General features: G+C 43.5%; 1 pseudogene; it reads right to left on the reverse strand.

The window, feature by feature from the left end:
* Window positions 1-14,941, reverse strand: part of LOC115310438 — a 37,423-nt pseudogene extending 22,482 nt beyond the window's left edge.
* Window positions 14,942-21,276: the final 6,335 nt, after the last annotated feature.

Genomic DNA, 21,276 nt, shown 5'->3' on the forward strand with positions numbered 1-21,276 from the left:
AGAAAATTACTGGTTACAAAAACTCGTAGATGATGAAGAGGTGGACAGCGGTTTTGCGGAATGGGCATCTCTAATCCATTCCAATTCTATTCCGGGGAATTAGAGCTTCCGACAATTCCATTACTTTTACCTCCTTGGAATGGAGACACGGGGCCCATTCCAACTCCAGGAATAGCTGAACTCCACCATTTTGTACATGTTATTTATGAACGTAAAAAAAAGGCCGATTTACAGCCACGCAGCATGTCAGCAGCATAAAGCTGCTGATGTTATTAAACGCGGAGACGACTGCAAAAGTATTTAAAAGCTTCCTCAAAGCACTAATTCTACTAAGCGGAAGGGTGGTCGCACAAAGCGCTTCGTGACACTTGGTGTCACTGCAGACGTCGATCCCGCGATCAAGCCTAAAAAACTCGCGAGTAGCAACAGGTGCTAAAAATTAAAACCACATATTTTCTAGGCAAACGGACTGTATATCCTTGGCAGATATATGGTTAGCGTGTTGATTGTTTAATAAGGCCTTAAAAATGTATAGTTCGTGCGTGGCACAAGAAGCTTCTTGCGGTCTGCTTGGAGTACTTGCACAACCGCACCGCTAGAGCCCTGTTAGAATAGACGCCACGTATACCTACTCTAAATCTCCATGCACTGCGGCAAGAACAGAAAACCGCTGACGAAGTGCAATCGGCACACGGCACCAGCAAAAGCGACTATTGCACCATATTATGGAACACTGCCTTAGAATGTAAACTTTACGTTTGGTGTACGATTTTTGCCATGACATTCAGTCATGGCACGTTCAGTGATTCTTTGTGAATTTTGCAGGCCTCTATCTTCTGGGATATTTGTACCACATAATGGTACGTTTTTTTATAATATTTACTTTACACAAAGTAGTATTTGCGCAGAACGGTTTGTTTATGTACGGGCGTGCAAACATGCCATCAATACCGTAAATCGAAAATTCAAACACTGACTAAAACATTTTATTGTTTTTATATTTTCGTCATCTATATTGTTTTTACGGGCCTCCATGCCCATGAAAAACTTGCATATTATACAACTGAGGAAGGTGATACAGCCCCTCTACGGAGCCCCTTTTTTGAGTCTGCACGGAACCATCAGCTGCGTGATATAAACGTCCACTCAATGTCTAACACCTTTATAAAAGTGAGGGGCATCACTTGCCTGGATATGCAATGTCGGGTCCAATGGCGCTGTCTATAGCTTTCCCCTTCTTCGCCGTTTTTCTTTTTAGACACAACCTGCTGTTGTTCTTTTTTCGCCACGCCCGCCATAGCTCCAGTAGAAGCTTCAATAATATCGCCTGTTCATGTACTCCGTTTTAACCAGTGTTAGACAAAATACTCCACAAAAGTATTTAAGTTAAGTTTCTAAATACCTGCTTCATAAAGTATTTAAAATACTACTAAAGTTACTTTCAGTATAAAGTATCTTGAGTAGAGTGCAAATACTTAGAAATGTAATTCAATTACTTTTGAGGATACTTCCGCATTGCGTAATTTGTATCAATGTTAGTGACAAACATACTTATACAGTTGCGAAAATCTGACTTACCAGAATGGTTTATTAGCACGAAACAACACAAAACGGGGGAAAAAAAACTTCAACGTCGTAGGGCTTTTTTATGCAGTCCAACTAGAAGGAGCGGGATATCACCTGATACATGTTACAAAACATTTATAAAACACTCCCTCCCCCCCCCCCCCCCTCGAGAAAAAAAGAAAGAAAAAAAAAAGAGGCCGCTTTAGTTTCGCGATTTTCGCGACCTATAAGAGGCGCGCTGGCGCCTATCAAAATGGCTGTTATCTGGTTGACCGTCGTAGAACAGCAGTACGAGGCGGGGTCGGCGACGCGTAATTAACTCTAGTTTTGCTTTATACGAGCTGTATTAGAGCCTTACTTTATTATTTCCCGCCAGGAAGGTGTAGGCAAGCATATTTTTTTGTCAAGCCGAACATCCAGGTGCTAGGGAGCGCGATTCTCACGCCGCGGTACCACCACCGCTAAAATTTGCGAATTGTCCTGCGGCGCACCTTGGACGCATCGTTTAACTACACTTCCTATTCCCTATATGAGGAGTTCACTAGCTATAAACGAACTTGGGATACAGAAATAAGTGAATGGTTAACAAAAGAACCTACGAAATAGCCACGGCACTGGTCTCACCTTCTTTAAATAGGTTGCGTTCAGAAAGGCTTTGGGGGACGCTTTCTTGTATTTTGAGAGGACATCCTGCTCCTAGTTCGTTTCCTGTTCTGTTTTCTGCTTATCAATGTTCACAGACAGACAGTGTTCGCGAGCGCAATAAGTGCCGGACTAGCGACAAAAAGAAAAAAAGAAACGAAAAAACTTCGACGCTTTGCCGTGGCGGGGCCAAATATAAAAAAAAAAAAAGGTTGTCTTGTTTTTGTGTCCACTTTTCATGTTCTTGTATTTGCAATTTTCTTGATACTGAAGTCTGCATTATTGTTGTGGGTCGATTCCCCTTCTGCGTCGCACCTCAGTATGGCAATATTTACTTCACTAAAACCACTCCTTTTGTTTTAGGATTTTTTGGGGAAAACTCTAGGAGACAAAAGGCGCCTTTGGGAAGGGAGGAGAAAAACCTTGACTGTACTAACTTTGTGGTGAAATATGAGCCACAATCGGCAAAAAAGCGATGTTTTCACGAGCTCAATCTAAGTCACCGTAGCTTATTGGAGCTAGCGACATGATTTGGTCGCTCGAAAACAATTTCACTTCATACCGAAAAACTCGGAAAATGGCGAAATGTCAAAAATGTATTTGAGATCATGAACACAACATACTCAGAAATGTAATTAAAATAGAGTATCAAATACTCTTGATCCAAAGTATTTGCAAGATACCAAGATACTTCAAAAAGTATTTGAAACACAATACCTTGAGTGGAGCATTTGAGATACGCACAAGTCTGGGTTTAACTTACGATGAACACACAGAGGGCTCTACGAGCAAATCAAGGTAAGACAATGCAGTGTGAGTGCTGCGTGACCTTCAAGAGGGGCGCAGTGACGCGTCATGTGATACGTCAATTGAAGTGACTGAGATGGCTCGTAACCTCCGCTACAGTCTATCGTAATAGGAAACAGAATATAGTGCCTAGAAAAATGAATAAACCAATTTGGCGGCAGTGCACCCAGATTAAAAGTACTACCCTGAGAAGGTAGTGCAGTGAACACTCCGGGCATTCGCCAGAAAACCGAACCTCGTTTTTCGCTCCACAAAAATAAACTAGGCACCGCGGAGAGCTCAAACTCCGTCAGAACATAGCCCCAGCAGTTTGATCAAGGTGCCAAAGTTTCGGCACCAACCGTTATCTCATTAAAAAGTTGTAAGTGATTTTCAATAATTTTCAATGAAAATACGGGGGCCATTTTTGTCTGTTTTTGGTTTCTGGCACCATAGAACTTTATGTATTCGAGAGCCCTACGTCGGCCGCCTTTTTTCCAATGAAAGTTTCAGAAAATCGCAATAAATTTTGAATAAGATAACGGTTGGTGCTGAAACTTTGGCATCTTTCTCGAACGGCTGGTGCTACTTTCTGACGGAGTTTGAGCCGTTCGCAATGTCTAGTTTATTCTTGCACTGCAAAAAACAGGATTAGGTTTTCTTGCGGACACCCGGTATAATCAACAGTGTACAACACCCTCAGGACCGAACGCGCAGCGAAGTTCAGTTTTCATAAACAATATCTGCCAGATCACTTAGAAACCAAAAAATAAAATAAAAAAAAACTTGCAGGATTTGATTTATAATGCGTCATGATATCTATACGACAATACGACCAAGTACAGTTACTGAGAGAAACCCTCAAGCGGTAATCATCTGCAACTTAAAACAGACAAAACATTTTTTTTTAATTTAGAACAAAAAAATGCAACCTATTTTCACAGATTTAGAATGACTTTGTTCGAGAGTTCATTGCTTGAGAGAAGTTAAAAAAAATTGGTAGTCATTGGTTCATTTTGCCGCACAAAGTTCGCACAATTTTGAGTTTTATTGATTTTCAAGCACAAACCGCGGGCGCAATGAAAAAAAAAAGAAAAAGAAAATGATTTACAAAATTAAAAGGATAACTTTTTTTAAGTGCACTAAAAATAAGAAACTACGTCCGCGAATTTCTAGCTTAAAAACTTTAATATATAATCCGTAAAAACAAAATGGCTTAGTTATGACAATGTGATAGAGATGCTCGAATTAAGCTTGCAATCTTATTTTTCTTCCATCCTCTGCTGGGCTGTCATCGCGGGACGCAACAGAGGCTGGCTGCACTATCTCTCCATGGGGCGCGGTGCCGCCGGGGCTGAGATGCACTCCGATAGCAAACCGAAACTTAAAAACCCGTCGATTTTGTGCGGCTTTTCAGAATGCCGTAAAATGCTTCGCGTGCCTTCCACCGTTCTACAGTTTGTTGATTTAGTGTTTGTCGATGATGCTGAGCAATTTTCTAAGTTAAACCATGCACCTAAACAAAACATTAAAAAAAGTTAATTACGCAAAATTATTAACAACTTAATTATCCCGGACTTTAATATTTTCCTAAATGGGCCCCTGGCCCAGGACCAATACGCCACAAGCCTTTTTTTCGTTGCGATGAGTAGTTTTCGCAGGAACGATTTGGCCTGCGTTCTCTGAAACACCCTGTATAACTGAGAAGAAAAAAAAAACCCTTAGTGAAAACAGCAACAACGTACGATTTATTCTTCGACGTTTCGGCCGGAGCACGGCCTTCACCAGGAAGGCCGGACTCCGGCCGAAACGTCGAAGAATAAATCGTCCGTTGTTGCTGTTTTCACCAAGGGTTTTTTCTTCGCCCGTTGTGTATATATATGGGTGGTTTCATCTCAAATCGTGCAGGCAAAAAGTGTAGAATTTTGAATTTCGATGAAAAAAATATATGTTATGGCGCCGTTTCTAAAACCACAGTCGCCACAAACCGCAAGTTCGTCGGAATTTTTGTTCTTGACTTATGCATTTTAAAGAGGCCGCGGCGAAAAGCAGTGTTTTTCACACCCGTCGTGGGTCGGATGTTTCGCTTGATCTCCCGCCGTGGATTTTCAGTCCACATTATTTTATCGTTTTTCAAGCACTCTGTGGACACATTTAAAAGGCTCCAATACCATAAAATAAGTTTAGGCGTTTTGCTTTTTTTTTCTGTAAAAATGTCAAAAACGCTCCCTCGGTCAATTGTTGACGAACTTAGACAATTAATTACTGGCGATCTACTTGGGTTACATCGGTATTTTTTATGTCCACAGATACACACTTTCTCGGCTTTATTTTCGTGTAGAAAACTGTCATATTTACATTTTAACAAAAAATAAAAAAATAAAAAAATGTTTTTTTTTTTAGAAAATTAATTTCAAAAATGGTACTTTTTGGTTTTCACGTAATATTAGCGTAAACGTACCACAGAAGATATTTCATACAGCCGAGTCATTTTATAATACATATAAAAAGCGTGTTTTGGGCTCTCCGTGGACATAAAAAATATCGATGTAACCCGAGTAGGTCGCCAGTAATTAATTGTCAAATTTCGTCAACAATTGACCGAGGGGGCGTTTTTGACATTTTTACAGAAAAAAAAAAGCAAAAAGCCCAAAATTATTTTATGGTATTAGAGCCTTTTAAACGTATTCACAGAGTGCTTGAAAAAATATAATATAATGGGAACTGAAAATCCACGGCGGGAGATCAAGCGAAACATCCGACCCACGACGGGTGTGAAAAACACTGCTTTTCGCCGCGGCCTCTTCACAAATTCATAAGTCGAGAACAAAAAAATCCGACGAACTTTGGGTTTGTGGCGACTGCGTTTTTAGAAACGGCGCCATAACATATATTTTTTTCATCGAAATTAAAAATTTGACCCTTTTTACCTGAACAATTTGAGATGAAACCACCCATATATTATAATGCGCAGTCGGTCAAGTCGGTTGTTTCCATCCTCTTCCCAGACGCGATATTTTCTCACGAAAACAAGGAAGTATACCGTGCAAAAATATTAGGCCCGCACTGTCACGTAAACATGTATTGCTACCTCGTATAAAAAAAGTAATTACCAATAATGAGTCGACAGGACACTCGTATGATTGTCCTTATCCGACACACCCTTTGGTCGGCGACATCTTAAGAAACTAAGGGATTGGCTTATGCTCACGCTTCCTGCTTTGTGATTTTCTCATCGGCGTTCTTATCGGTTGACGCTCCACAATCTAAGTGACTGCTTACTACAATTTTGTTTAAGCGGTTAAAGGGCAACATAGGCGCAGACTGTACTTGTTTGAAAATTTAGAGGTAATAAGACAGAAAAGTATCAACACTACAGATATATTTAAAAAAAATGTATTCCAAAAAAATCACGATGCAAAAAAAAAAAAAAAAAAAAAGCTACCGTGTTAAACCACTGTCAAATTTGATAATGCTTATTTGGTTTATTCTGGGCACTTTTGGGTGCTTATTTTGAGGTACTAACAGTTTTTATAGCAATTCTTGAATATATATTGAACTTCAAATTGTATCTTTTTTTGCAAGGTGGCATGAATACTTTCGAAATTAAAATTTGAAAAAGAAAACGACAAAAATAGTGTAGCTTATATTCTTGTAGATTATCAAAGAAGCAATACAGTTCTAACACAATACAGACAAACTTTGTAAGGTACCAGTACCAGCTCATGTAGTTTGAAAAAAGAAAGACTCGACACCATGGAGCTAGTCTGGGGACAAAACAAGTTCCTCCGAAAGCCACAAGTCTACTTCCATTGCAAGGGCAAGACTTAGATTGACATCGACATCTACCACATAGACATACTAAGGCTTATAGCATGTCGCAGTTACCGAGTGTCCGAACCCTGAAAACTATCAAACTGAACATTGACACAAAATATAAAAAAGCGTAGTTAATTGTTTGACAAACAAAGGCTGTCCCAGGTTGACGTGTCTACTTTTTAGAGCTCCGACAGCGTGTATTTTAGGTCGAAGAACAAAAGGAGGAAATACAAAAACGCAGCTTTCCCCGATTGTCCACACGTTAATTTGCTTCTGTGCCCACTCAGCGTTTGTTTCTTTTACTGTTGATATCCTGCCACGCGGAGACAACACGAATGGGTTCGCTTTTTTTTTTTTTTTTTTGAAACGTCAACTAAACGAGGAGTGGCAGATCTCTTCCACTTGTCGCTGTGACGAACTAAATTTACCGAGAAACCAGCGTTATAGGTCTCGTTTGGCGAGGACATTTTTCGGCAGTCGCTGTTACCGGGCTCGGCCCGTTAAAATCCCCATGAACTTCAAACTTCAAATATGGTTCGGTTTCGCAGCGGATCCCGTATGTATTTCCTGTACCTACGTCGTGACCCGCTAAATGTGTCTGAAAGTCAGTCGTAACATTGTGACGTCGTAGTGTCATTGCCGTCATGACTCATGATGTCGAATTGTGTCACTATATTTAGCGTATAAATGTTCTCCCTAAATTTAGTGGGGAATTGTTTTTGTTAGATTTAGCGGGAAACTTAGTGTCACGTGATGTTATGGCGTCAGGTGACGTCATAGTTTCACGCGAGCACAGTCCTTTAGGTTTGAGAGGCCGCAAAGCCGTTAATTTAAAGTGCGGCTTAACTGTATGCAGTAGTAGGCAGGGTCTCGGCTGTCGTCGCATTTCACTGGCGGGACACGGAAAGCAATCGGGGATTTGTTATGGCTCATAAACGTACCTGAAACGGGAACTCTGCCAGACTGGCGTCGCGTCCTCCGACAACCCTGGTCGTTGTGTCCAAGTTGGTGCCGGCGAGCCGCTTGCCGCACTGGTACAGGGGCCTCGGAAAGGGAGGGAAGTCTTGCCCCACACCAGGAACAGAGGACACGCGTGTTTGAAGTCACGTATAACACGACATTGTCGATGGCAACAATAAGTTATGGCTGTGCTGAATTATGTTATAACGAGGAAAGATTTGCATCAGTCTCGGGTGTTGTTCATGACCTGCGGCCTTCAATAGCGTACCTTTTCTCGAGGTTTATTTACAGTAAGCTGTACTCATTTACACCATGAGAGTGATGTCGCGGGTGAGCACGTTCAAGAGTGGCAGCTTTGTATTTTCATCTTAACGTGGGATGTGCACAGGTACTTGAGACATTGGGAAAATGTCGAATAAATAATTTAGCCTTCAATTGAGAATTGCTTAATTTTCGATATGAATTAGAGCACGTTTGTTTTAAATTATTATTAAAGGGACCATGAAATGATTTTAAAATCGAGTTTCATCCACCGCACGTCGTAAAAGGTGTGAAAAGAAACACAAAAACACAAAAATAGGGAGCCAAAAAAAATTATTTGCTGTAGAACTTTTAAAAGAAAACTGGACTCTTTTGCGCCTTCCTTCCTTCGCCTGTTAACTACGATGCATCCGCGGAAATGGAGCACGTCAGCCAAATCCAGGTCGCCTATTGGGTAAGTGCCTACCTCACCAGCACCGCGATCGTAAACAATAAATAGCCGGCGAATGTTTCCTAAAAGTTTTGTTAAATAATATTCAGATCCACATTTTGTAGCATAATTAGAGATGTGTGGCGAAAATTTCCAAATTTGATATGGATGGATGGATGGATCTGGCTAAACCCTGTGAATCGGGCGGTGGCTTGCGCCACCTAGCCAACATTATAAATCTAATTATATGTTTTGAATTCCAAGATTAAATCTCACCCCTGCCTCGATTTTAGCCACCAGTCTGATAACCTCCGCTTGGTTATTTCTACCCGTGTAAAGTCTATTTTTCCTTCACTGTCTTGCTGAGAGCCAAGCGCCATCTATCGTGTGGTAAACGAAGCAACTACTGCGCGTGCGCAGTAGGGCAGGGCCGACAGTTACTTGGGTGGCGGCGACCGACGAACATTTATTTTCTTTGTTTTCCTTCCTTTCAAAACTCTGACTGACTGAACGTTTATTTTTCTACGTGTTCTTCCCGCGCGTGCCGACTTCAAGCAGCAAGAAAACAATACTTAAAACAGACCACGACGAACAAGAACGCTGGATCCACCGACTCCGACGAAGCGAGCTGCTCAGAATATATATAGGCCTAGCAGGCATTCCGACTCGGCGCTGCGTTGCTTCGTCGCAAGACCGTCTGCCTACGACCGGCTGGCGTGCTAAATGGAATATGCCCGCGCGACCCTTGTGGACCCTTCCCGTATTATAGTTTGATCACTGACCTCAATTCTAGATTAAGAGGTGAGGTCAATCTCTTCCCCTTGTTTTCCGAGGCAGTGTTGACGAACACTCGTCGAAAAGGGACTCTCGTCGATTCTATCTTCTTGTTTTGTGTGATATAGAGCTGAAATAAACGCCGTATGGATTACCTTCGTAACACGGTATGTACACTTTGTTATTGGTATGCCATTTTTATTCTGACAGACTGCACGTCACTGTCGAGCTATAACAGTTCGTGGGAGGTATACGTACAACCCCGGTCCAACCTTTCTTTGCCGAGTGTCGCGTCAGTATCGAGTTGCAATCGTAAAAGAACGGTCCCGAAGCGCTTACAAACAGCGCGAATACAGCACTTCCATCAAGCGCGCGCGTCCGCTCCGAGTGTAAACAGGTATTTACGTGGCTCTTGCTGACACTCGTAGTTCAAACGTATCTTTTTTAACGTCGGCTCGCTCCCGCATCTCCGAGGCCGCGAAAAACGCCATCTACTTCGCTTTGCAAACGACTGACACGGGCCGGCCCTTCTGCCAACAATGACAGGGTGGTTGACTTCTGGAGTCTTACCGGAAGACTCGCTGCACTTCCCAACAGGCATACCGGCGTATGGGACTAGTCCCATGCTGTCGCTGTAGCGCAACATATCTCATTGAATTTCGCTCAGCTGCGATGCGGCGATGAGAGGCGCCGATTCAGGAAATACGTCGGTGACATCAGCGCAGTAAAACCTACCGGCGCACCCCAACTCGTTGCCGCTAACACTCCCATTCTCCTACTGCCGAGAGAACTTCCGGTTCCGGAAACGGTCTACGTCACGGCTTCTTTTGCGGTCAGTTGGAGAGAATGAAAAAGTCGATATTTCAATAATTTTTTGTGTAGAAGTTAATAAACCGAGACGAAAACGGATGCCTGTTCGGAATTCAGTGAACATTGACGGTTTAATGTAAAAGTTATCTGGAAAAAGTAAAAAGGTCATTTCATGGTCCCTTTAAGAACACTATTAGCGAAGCGAGAAAAAAAAAAGCAAAATCAAATCGGCAATGGACGTTTAATCACTTCAGTGGATACACTGGACCTGAAAGAGAAAAATGCAAATGCTAGAAAACATTAGTAAACAGAGTAATGAGCGGCCATAATCCTTTGAATTAAACGCAACTCCATAGCACTTATTGTAAGTGTCGGTTAATAATATATGCCAACACAGTCTCTTCATCACAAAATGGGGGATCATTTACTTTCATGGTAATTTATCATGCGACTGAGAAATGTTTAAAGCACTTATGTTTCATAAACGGATTTCACATTATTTCTTAAGCGCATATTTGATTCCATGTAAAGGTGGCACGGTCAAGAATGGATGAGTTGACAGAGGCCACTAACAACACATGGCTTGCTCGGCTGGCTCGTACAGACGAAATATAGAAAACAATGCACACGATGCGGAGCGTTGGGGCAGCATGTGCAACCGGAAAATCAGAAACATAGATTTGCCACTCGTAGCGATCTCAAGCTTTTCCGCGATAATAAAACTGAATCGAATTAAATTCCTTTAGTTTCAGTTTATCCGTGTCCATTTAATGCGGATTGACAAATCGAGTGCCGTTTTTTCCCATTTAGATGTTTTATTTTTGTTTTAGAAATCGAGACAACCATAGGTGCTTTCACTGCCGCTCAGAATTTTACAGCGAAGATGTTAAGGGCTTGTTTCCCCAGAATCGAGTCCGGTACCGAAGAAATTTCGACACCCGTGGTCGACACAACACTCCGGTTGCCGCCGTCACTGATAGATGGCGGTAGCTGTCCAGAGTGTTCTGTTTGCTGGTTGTCTGCTTGCCGCCGTCGCTCGTAGATCGCGGCCAGTGATTTTCCTACACCCCCCCAAGGGGGCGCACTCCTTCACCCCCTCCCCCTTGTTTTTCAAAAGGTACCCCCTTAATTCACAACGACTCCTCGATTCTCACTGCCCCCCCCCCCCCCCCTAAAAATTACACCCCCCGCCCCCTAATTTCATTTTCTGCGGAAACCCCTGATTGCGGCGATCTCTCCAGCCTCGGCAACCAGACAACTGGTTGCTGCCGTCGTTCATAGTTCGCGGCAACATTTCTTCGTAGGAAGAAGTGCGGGAACGGAACGAGCGGCGATGTGCGCAGCAGCGGAAATGGTTCAGCAACCACCATGAGGCCGCTATCGCCTAAAGTTCCACTTCGTTGAGCGCTCCAGATTGCCTTGCGAAAGAAGAGCAGATCGCTTGCCTGAAAAGCCACCGCCGAGAACAGAAGCTACAGCTCCGCTGGTCTTCCTTCACCAAAGTGGAAAGGCTGAACGTTTTTTTCTTTTCCTTTTTAGCTTTTCATAGGGAACTTGTCCTGATCGTTGACTGAAACATGGAGGTAATATTTAAACTAGTCGGTTAAATCTTTGAAAAAAAAAATACCCTACGTGTTTTTCTATTTTAATATTAAATTACTAATATAGGCATTCTTCAGGTCTGTTTTTGAGCAACGTACATAAGCAGGAAAGAAATGTTTAAGTTCAATATGTCTTACTTATGACAATTCACTGGGCGCATCACCCAGTTAATTGTGCCAAATACTGGGTTGGAATAAAACGATTGGAAATTACAGTATTATAAGTTTATGCAGAAGAAACTTAAGGCCATTCGTGCTTTCGATACAAGCGTCCATCACGTGTGAGGCTGTCATAATACGTGATATGTAACGGAGGTTATTTTTTCCGGGACGCCATGGGGAGGGTATTTCAAACTCTGCACTCTCTCGAGGACAGCACAGGAATGGCTTCGAACTGCCCAAGTGTCTGTCCCCTTTCAGCGGGAGCCGGGCCCGAAGGTCTCCCCGCACCCCCGATAAGCTGTCTGTGGGCCTTTGAGGTTACATATACGTACCTATAAGTACGCAGTAGAATAGATAATCATAGACTATGCCGCACCAAAGTTGCGCTTTTTTGTCGTATGACGCTTGGAACTAATACGAAGCAAAAAAAAATAGTTAAAGTGAAAAATATATATTTTAGCTCGAATAAAAGACATCACACCTAAAACGCTCATCTTAATCAATGCACGGGTGACAATCCTCGCCGAGAGATGTTTTTTGAGATTCGATATTTCACCATCGCAGATTTCACTGATTGTATTTCTATCTGTTCCGGTGGGAAGTGAAGCAGCAGCTCGCGGACTTTTTTTTCAGAGGGTCGGTATTAATGATTATACGGATGCTTCACATCAATACAGAAAACCTAATATTCGTAGAGTATCGATGTCTCGCTGTGGGCGAGAAGAAATGGTTGGATCTTTATTTAAGAGTGATATTCCCGAGTCAGAATCTTAAAAACTCCTTCGCTTTAATACAAGATCACCGGTACTCGGAGGGACGTATTAATGTTCTCTGGAAGGCGGAAAGGAGTGGGCCGTGTGTTGTCAATATTTAATCTCAAGAGTCCATTGCAGCTTTACAAGAGCGTGACTATACAAAGAGCTTTACTGCCGTACAAAGACATGTCTTGCAAAGCTACGCTATTGCACTTTTTTTTTGTATAGGACTTTACACAACTTTTCATAGAGAGTGACCTTGACCTTGCGTGGAAGTAGATGCACAATCATATTTTAGTGCCTGTGCGGCCTCCAGCCCGATCCGCCCCGATAGGGGCTTCGTATTCGCGTATGAGGGCGGGAGTGCAAATATCTCACAGACGCAGAAAGGTCGCTTTACAAAGGTGTTCTAAGGAACAAGCAACGGTATTACGTGCCCGTATTTTCGAGCGTGGCAAATTGGATATTCTTACAGGTTTAGAATTGAAGGTCATCAAAGATGCGGAAACAGCTTGCGTCGAGAGGCGGGGAAAAAAAAGAAAAGAAAACGAGATCACGTATGCATATTACAGGGTTTTAAAAATCCCGGAAATCTCCTTGGGCTGAGTGTTTGTAGAAAAACTCTATTCATACACAAGAAAAATAAAAGTTGGTAAGCTGGGAGAATTTTCTTCGCACAGCACTGGTTGTGCAAGGCGGCCCATTTTTTTTTTTGTTACCACTCGTTCGTTGGAATCGTAACCCGTACTTTCATTAAATATTGCTTGCTTTAGTCCTATGAACATTATTCTTGGTTACCTGTTATTGATCACGAACTATTGTCCTAGATCTACAACACAAGACAACTACGAAACTCTCCAGAACTCTAATACGTAACTCATCAAAAGATTTATAAAATATAATTTTTTTATTTTTTTTTGGTGGGGGGGGGGGGGGGGGGGGGGGGGAGGGCAAATGAGGGCATCTGACACGTCCCAGCGTAAAGTTCTGGATCAATTTAGACGACATAGCTCGGCATCTTCAGCGCACAACTGAATGCTCGACTAAACGGCACTTACACGGTTACTACCCAATAACACCCAGCCCCCCCCCCCCCCCCCCCCCCCCCCCCCCCCCCCCCCCTGGTCAGTTTCCTGGCACCTTAGCATAGGCCGGCATCATTACTTAGAACCCGGCACAAATACGGACACTAAAGTTAAACTAAATTCGCTAATAACGTTTCGTTAATAGCGTTTTCTATAGTGACTATTAGTTGCGTAGCACGTTTTGTACAATCACTTTCTACACTCCATTCCATGACAGCTTACGAAGCACAGGGCGTGGTTTCTTATGTTCACACTTCCCGGTTCGCAGTTGGTTCTTCGGCGTGCCTTGTGTCTAAAGCAACACTCTCATTGATTGTGGAGCAATAATAAAATGCACGTGCATTTTATGCACGTGCATTTCTTAAGTTGTCAATGATGCCTCAATGCCTCGCATTTCTTAAGTTGTCAATGATAACAAAGGGCCTGATGCTCTTGGAATAAGAGTTCACACGACTGGTGAGGCAACTGTGCGCGCATACGTCTCTAGATTTATTTCTTCACTCGGAAGTGGGTCGTCGCTTAAATGAACAGAGCCCAGCGAATGGCCCAACAAGCATAATTCGTACTTGAAAAAGAGAAACTATCCGCAATTAATTACTGAGCATGACGTTAACGCGTTCAAGATATTAAGGAAGGCATTATTTCTAAACCCTTCATAACCCCGCCATCTGCGGTGCCTTTTCCCTATACGCCAACCCGTTGTTTACAAACAAGCCTGCGTTTCTACCACAGCAGGTATGGGCGAGGCGCGTGCGTAGAAACCAGACTCGAGTGAACTGCGTGCGCATGCGCCGTGCCAAACAACAGCGTCACCTCAGCAGCTATGCAAAAAAAACCACACGTTGGTCTACGTGGAGATCAAGTTCGTCTGCTTCTTTTGAAAGGGTTTTGGGGACGTCAGAAGGCCGAGCTCTGATCGGCTCTGGTTGAAGGATAGCGGGGAGACCTCAAAGCAAGCTGCCTTTGAGGTCTCCCCACTATCCTTCGTTCAGAGCCAATCAGAGCTCGGCCTTCTGACGTCACCTCCACTCCTGCCAAAAAAGCAGACGAACTTGCGCTCCGCAAACAGTAATAATTAGCTAGTTATAGGCATTACTGAAAGGTATATGCGAGTGATTTCTTCATAAAATGGGCACGCTTCGGAAGTCGTCCAGATAAATATTTCACTTGAAAACGGAACAAAAGGGAATAATAACGAAGCCTAGTGGCATTACAAAGAAAGCGTCCCTTACATATTGTTTCTGCTGTGATGACCAATGTTCCCAGAAGCATGAACGGCCTTGTCCACATTTTTTAAGAGGTCAGTGTATTCCATGCGACGAGAAGCGGTTTCTTATTGCAGAAAGCGTCTTCACCATACCGCTCAGTCGCGCACGCCCATGGCAAAATGTCAGATTCCTTTACATGCATTCACGCCATCCAGATTACCGCGCACTCGAAAAAGGCAACGTGCGGTGCTGTGCTGCCAAGCATCGCTTATCACGCACGTTTGTGTCTCGTTCTTTGGATATTTGCATTATTCGCGGACGACTTTTGCGTTTTCGTGTCACGGTTAAACATGTCGGAAGTCGAAACGTCCAATGAGGGTTCTCGAAAAGATGGACGTCACATGATGTCAGGGTGAAATCATCAAATGGCAAGAGGTTCCGCGTCCTCTCAATTTTTTTTTACGCTGGATGAGCGAGAAGGGCCGGAGATGTGTTTCCGTTCACTGAATATTTAGACTGCAAGGTTGCAATCGTTTAGGCATGCGGGAAGTGACACTCATTCCGCGGAAGCTTCGCTCTTGTCGGGTCAACCTCCATCGCGTGTCCCGGTCCACCGACGAATGCGTTTTACCTTTTCGTTCCCGAATGCAGCTATACCTTTATATCAGACAATAATAAACGCAGCAAAATTATAATTCTATAAGATCTATCAAGCTTAATTGACAGTTGAATGGTGCAGGACTATCAGATCAGTGAAGGTTTAAACAACCTTCGTTGTATGCATCTAGAACTTAGCTTACTGCCACGGCTGCCATGACGGTGTTCGCAATATTTGTTCATTTATTTTATTTGCGCGTCAGCTGTAGTTTCGTTGGATATGTTATTTGAAAAACCAACAACCGTAAAAGTTGTTTAAATACGAAAAACATATTCAATATATACCTTGTTTTGTAAAACGACTGCAGTCCAGAAAAAATACATTTGGTTGACGCAGTCAAAGCATAAAAAGAACTAGCAACAACAAAGTGACAATAAAATAAAACACAAGCAACAAAAGCTGTGCATACGGAGGTATGACATATACCAGCTAAAATCAAGCTACTTTCCTTTGAATGTACTATCGGTGCTGGGCAGTATCGATACACAAATGTTTTGTGATATAGAGATACATCCGAGTGTCTGTATTTCTGCATCGAGATTCTGTACCACGCACCCGGTAGGTAGTACGAGGCGTCGGAAAAATGGCCCTACCAAACTAGGCGCCGGTCACTCACGACATCACGGGATTGCACGCGAAGTCGTGTTTAACAGGCTCCTTGTCGAGTTCGGTCACATTTCCGACGCGTCGTAGAATATTTCCGGTGATTGGTCGTGAATGTGTATTGCCCGACCTTGCCCCAAGTAATTATGACCCGTTCAAAACTATTACAAGACCTCTACGAAAGCATCATTTGGCAATCATCGATGAGCTAGAAGCACCTGTTCGGGCGTGGGGGCGATACACTTTCAAAAAGTGGTTTCGGTAGTGTGTGACAAGGCTGCTGCGCAAGTGGCAAAAGTACTTTTGGCTCCAGAGGGTGTACGTGAATAAGGTGAGCGTATTTAGAGACCTCTAAGTGACCGGTATATTGAAAAAAAAAAAGTAAATCAATACAGTACAGTACTCATACGTTCGGCAACACTTAGGCGTGCAAGCAGCCAAAGCACAATGGAAAGCAACGCGCGCGTGCTGGAGGTGGGGTTTCCCCTCCAGTTTATATGCTGCAACAGGTATTAGATTCCTAGGCTGCTTCGGGAGAAGCATATCTGTTTTACTAAAGACAATTTTTAACTATCCGAGAAAACCAGGTTAACCAATCAAACTTGCTACGTCTATCTTGTTCCACGTAGTCCTCAAGCATGGCCAAGCCGTGAGACCGGAATGTAAAAGAAGCGTCTTGTATTATTTAGGCTCTCCTGCGTGTAATTAAATAAGAAAAAAATATAAAGACACCGATCCCATTGTATCAGTTGTAAATATTTTGATCGTTCAAGTTTTGAGACTGATGACAGTTTGTTGCTCGAGGGGGGTTGCCAGGTTTCACCATTAAGAGAAATAAGTGTGGAACTGGAGAATGGAACAGATAATGACGTCTATACTCACTTAGAGGGTAAGAACAGCAGGGTGGTGTCAGTTACTATCTTCCCACTTCTGACTTCGGGATACGTTCTCCTGCGTTCTTCTAGGCCGCCATCTCGTTGACTCCGGAGCAATGATACGGTGCACGGAACTCTCCACGCCTCATGTTTTTGAGGCTGTAAGTGACGCGAGAACAGTCGATGCTCCTTGAAATGGACCGACCCTCTGTCTTTTTTTAAAGCGTTAGCTTTAAGGAGATCATGTCGCAGAAAAGCCGGCGTCGGCGGGACGGAAAAAGATCCAGGGTTGGTCGATAGGGTCATGACCTCACGGCGACATGACTTTGAGCAGGAATTTCAAACCCACAACACTCACGTGAAACGCCACGTCACGCGTGGAATGAAAGGGATTAAAATCCGTGACATGTAGTGCGAATCACGGTTGGCTGCATGTCTCGAATGATTTCTCTTTATGAAGTAATTTATTCGCCTTGAAGAAAAAAATCGAAGAATTTTAACCGGAAGCGGGATTTGAATCCACGACCTTTCGGTTGCGAGCCAGACACGCTAGCCACTAGGTCACGTAAACTTTTTTTTTTCTTTATTGCATAAAGCAGAGAACACATGTCAAATAATAATAAAAATGCTCTGCAAAGCTTTTGTAGGGCATGTTAAAAGGCTTTCATTTCCAATAGCTCTTTGCAAAGGACCAGCCATTCGGGCTTGGGCTCACGGGTGGAAAAAAAAACACTTTCTATTTGTTTAACAAGGTAAATAGGTCACGTAGACACTTGTTTTGTTTATTGTACTAGGTCAGGCAGACACGCTAGCAGGGCTTGGGAACGGGCGGATGTTTATCTGTTTAGCTATTGAGTCCCACTCTTAAAGGCGAAGCTTGAGTGTTCTCCAGTAATTTGAAATTTGTTTCACTGCACTATTTTGACGAATACACGTTCCATACAATGATCATGGTCCGGGAAGCCTATAGACGCTTTAAACACTCGCCAGATTGAGCCGCCATAGCCGACCTTCTCCTGTTTTACCGAGATGCTGAACTGCTGAAGCGGGCGTTGACGAGCGTCCACAAAGGCCTATATGCTGGGGAGAAGGACGCAGTAGCACCTAAAGTGGCAATAACCCGTCCTGCTGTGGTAATGATGAAGGGAAGCGAACGGAATGAGAGGAAACAAAAACTGATGGTCGGTTAGGGGGCGGTGCCCTGGCACAGGCTGCCTGAAAGCATCTGTTCCCAAAAAGCTTGTGAAATAAGTAAAAAACCGTTTTCGACACTCCGAATGCGGCGTTTTTATGAACGTCACATCCCCTGGAGTCTGCTTTATGGGGGCGAGAGAGAGAAGAGGGGTCCCTATCATTTTGTCCAAACTCGTTTCGTGGAATTACGTTTCGTGGACAACTTTTCGTGGACACACGTTTCGTCGACACTGTGACGTTTCGTCGAAAATCGTTTCGTGAACAGCACCCCTGAAACGTTTCGTGGACGACTTTTTTTCTTTATTTTTTTTTTCTCCGCGGCTTCAAAAGAAATGCCGGAAACTCAAGGCACAAGCGGTTGTAACAGACGACAAAGGCGATGCCCAGCGCAGTTGCTCTCCTAGGAGAGCAACTGCGCTACCTTCTCGCTCTCATCCGTGTCACATGGAATAAGCAATAGCGCACAGGACTTCGCGCGCGGCTTGTTCAGATATTTGGAAGTTCCGAAGCCTTAAGGAACCGAAAGTTACTCGAAGAAGAAAAGTGGTGGAGAGAAATATGCGTAGGCACAACACAAAACTTCGATCCAATGGTGGGTTGCAGAAAAGGGCGTGGATACTGAGTTTGTTCTTTACATACTGGTTATTTTTAAACAAAAATACAGCTTCCAGCCTTTTATTACTACATTGCAACCCTAATATTTCAATTTAAACTAAACATATACATTACCCTCAATTATTCGGAAGGAAACGTGATGCAGTGTTTTGATGGTTACTGCAACGTATCCGCGAAAAAAACTGTTTAGTCGCACTCGTTTTATCGTCATTTATCCTTAAAAACCGTTTAAGAAGGACATAACATAAGAAGGGGGCTGTAAGCAATGTCAAATAAAAATAAATAACAAAAGCACAAAAAACAATGACACTCGGACTCCCGCTAGCACGGTGCTCACGAGTAAACCTAGAAAACGCTACAATGCAATAATAATAATTTAAAAAAATTCAGAGAATTGGTAGCAGATAAATCAAACATTACCCAAAGTTTAGTCTTATTACACAAAGTAAACCACAGTTGACATAAAATGTGCAACTTAATTAATTATATAGCATCTCTCGAGCAGCCGCCACATCCAAGGCCTTGGAGGCGGTAGTACCTCTAGGCAGCAGCCGACTGGTCCTCACACGCGACGTTCAATTGTTTTTTTATCGATGCCAGCAGTCACATGCCAGGGGAAAGTTCGTGATCCAGCTCTTTGCATAAAAGAGCGGCTTCCAAATCTAATGTTCTTTGGTCACATATAGGTTTATGTGCATGCAAAATTTCAGTACAGACATACCATGTGCAGAACTATTGTGCTATTTAATATCCAAAAGCTAAATATGCTAAAGTCTAAAAATCGTACGCGGTCTGTACGTTGAATACCCGGTGTTTTGAGGAAAAAAGAACCATGTTTTATCACCGTAAAAGTAAACTACACGTAACCGAATGCTCAGCCTCCTCAAGAGTTTATTGCTAGCGGCTAAGAGCAGATGCCAAGTCTCTTAAGAACCGATTTTATGCCATTTACAACGTTAGAATGGCTGTGTGCTCCGCGAACAGGCCTCGTTTTTTCTTTAAATTTTTTTTAAAGAGTTTCAGTGCTTTGACATGTGGACTATCTATGCTATGTTCAGGTGGCTCTTGAGGATTCTACCAAAAGACACGACGGGCGGAAAGATACACTTGCTCTGGAAACGACCCGGCCACTTCGTCAAAACCGTCGGAGTTCCGGCGGCCAGCCCGCGAAGGGTTGCATTTGATGGCGTACAGACACCTCGACCACGTTTGCTGCCGAAAGTGTAGCCATCAAGAGCAGCACATATTGTTGAATGTTTTAAGAATTTAATTTGAGAAAGGACAGTTGTCGAGAACAAAACTTTCCGGCTTTGACAACGCTTCCCCAAAAGTTCGGGCAAAGACACGAGCGAAACCATACAAATCGTAAGTTCCGACATCAGTGCGATCAGTGCCCCCCCCCCCCCCCCCCCCCCAACCAAAAAAAAAAAAAAAAAAAAAAGCAGAACAAAAATTGAGATAGTTTAAGTCGGCGAAGCAAGATGGCTGCGCACTGGTTCGTCCTACTTGGCCCAGTCGGCCATCTTTCATCCATTCATTCATCCATCCAGCACAATGCCGCGCGCCGTGCAGGTGCAGTGGCCACGGAGAGGTGCAGCTGACGGAGCTAGCAGAGTAAGCTGTCGACCAAACGTCGCAACGTCTGTCGATGAAGCGAGCGGGTGCTTGTTTCCACGAAACGATCTGTCGATGAAACGTCGCAGTATCGACAAAACGATTTGTCCATAAAACGTCGTTCGACGAACTGACTGCCACCGCTCCAAATCGACGAGCGGAAGGTGGAATCGCATCTTTGGAGCTACCCGCCGGGGACAGCCTGTGGTTGAAAATGACCGCCGCTTAAACTTTCCTCAGCTAGAACTTGTGGAGCGGAATGAAATTTCCGACGACCGACTAATACTGTTGCTGTCCACCAGCAGGATAAATACCCGATAAAGGTTAAGCGCCGAACCACGGAGTCCATGTCGCAAAAAAAGGGAAATAGTTCCGCGTTCGCCTCCACGGAACGGCTCAGATCGTTGGTAAGACATTAATAAACACACACAGGTAGCAAACTATCACTTGCAAGGTCATTATCTAGCAGTGTTGCTGAATGGGCACTCCCATACCGTTCCAATTCCATTCCAGGGAATTAGAACTTCGAACAATTACGTCCCTTTCAACCAGGGTGTCGAACCGGTCATTATTTCGGTTCGGTTCGGGTTCAGTAGCATTGTATTTTGTTCCGGTTCGGTTTCGGTTTAGGGTAGCGCACATAATATTACTCCGGTTACCGGTTTTAGTAAGTGCGAACAGGTTCGAACCGGTTCCTAACTCCACCTTCGAATATTGACCGAGCAATTCCAGCAGCCTGTTCTGAGTTCGGGATACTTGCATTAGACCAATTCCAAACCTACTTCCTCTTCAGGCAGATCTGAAAACCCAGCACAGTGACAGTGCGCAAAATACATAATTAATGTGGCAAGGCTCTTA

Source organism: Ixodes scapularis, unplaced genomic scaffold, assembly GCF_016920785.2.
Source record: "Ixodes scapularis isolate PalLabHiFi unplaced genomic scaffold, ASM1692078v2 PGA_scaffold0__279_contigs__length_252992795, whole genome shotgun sequence".
NCBI lineage: Eukaryota > Metazoa > Arthropoda > Arachnida > Ixodida > Ixodidae > Ixodes > Ixodes scapularis.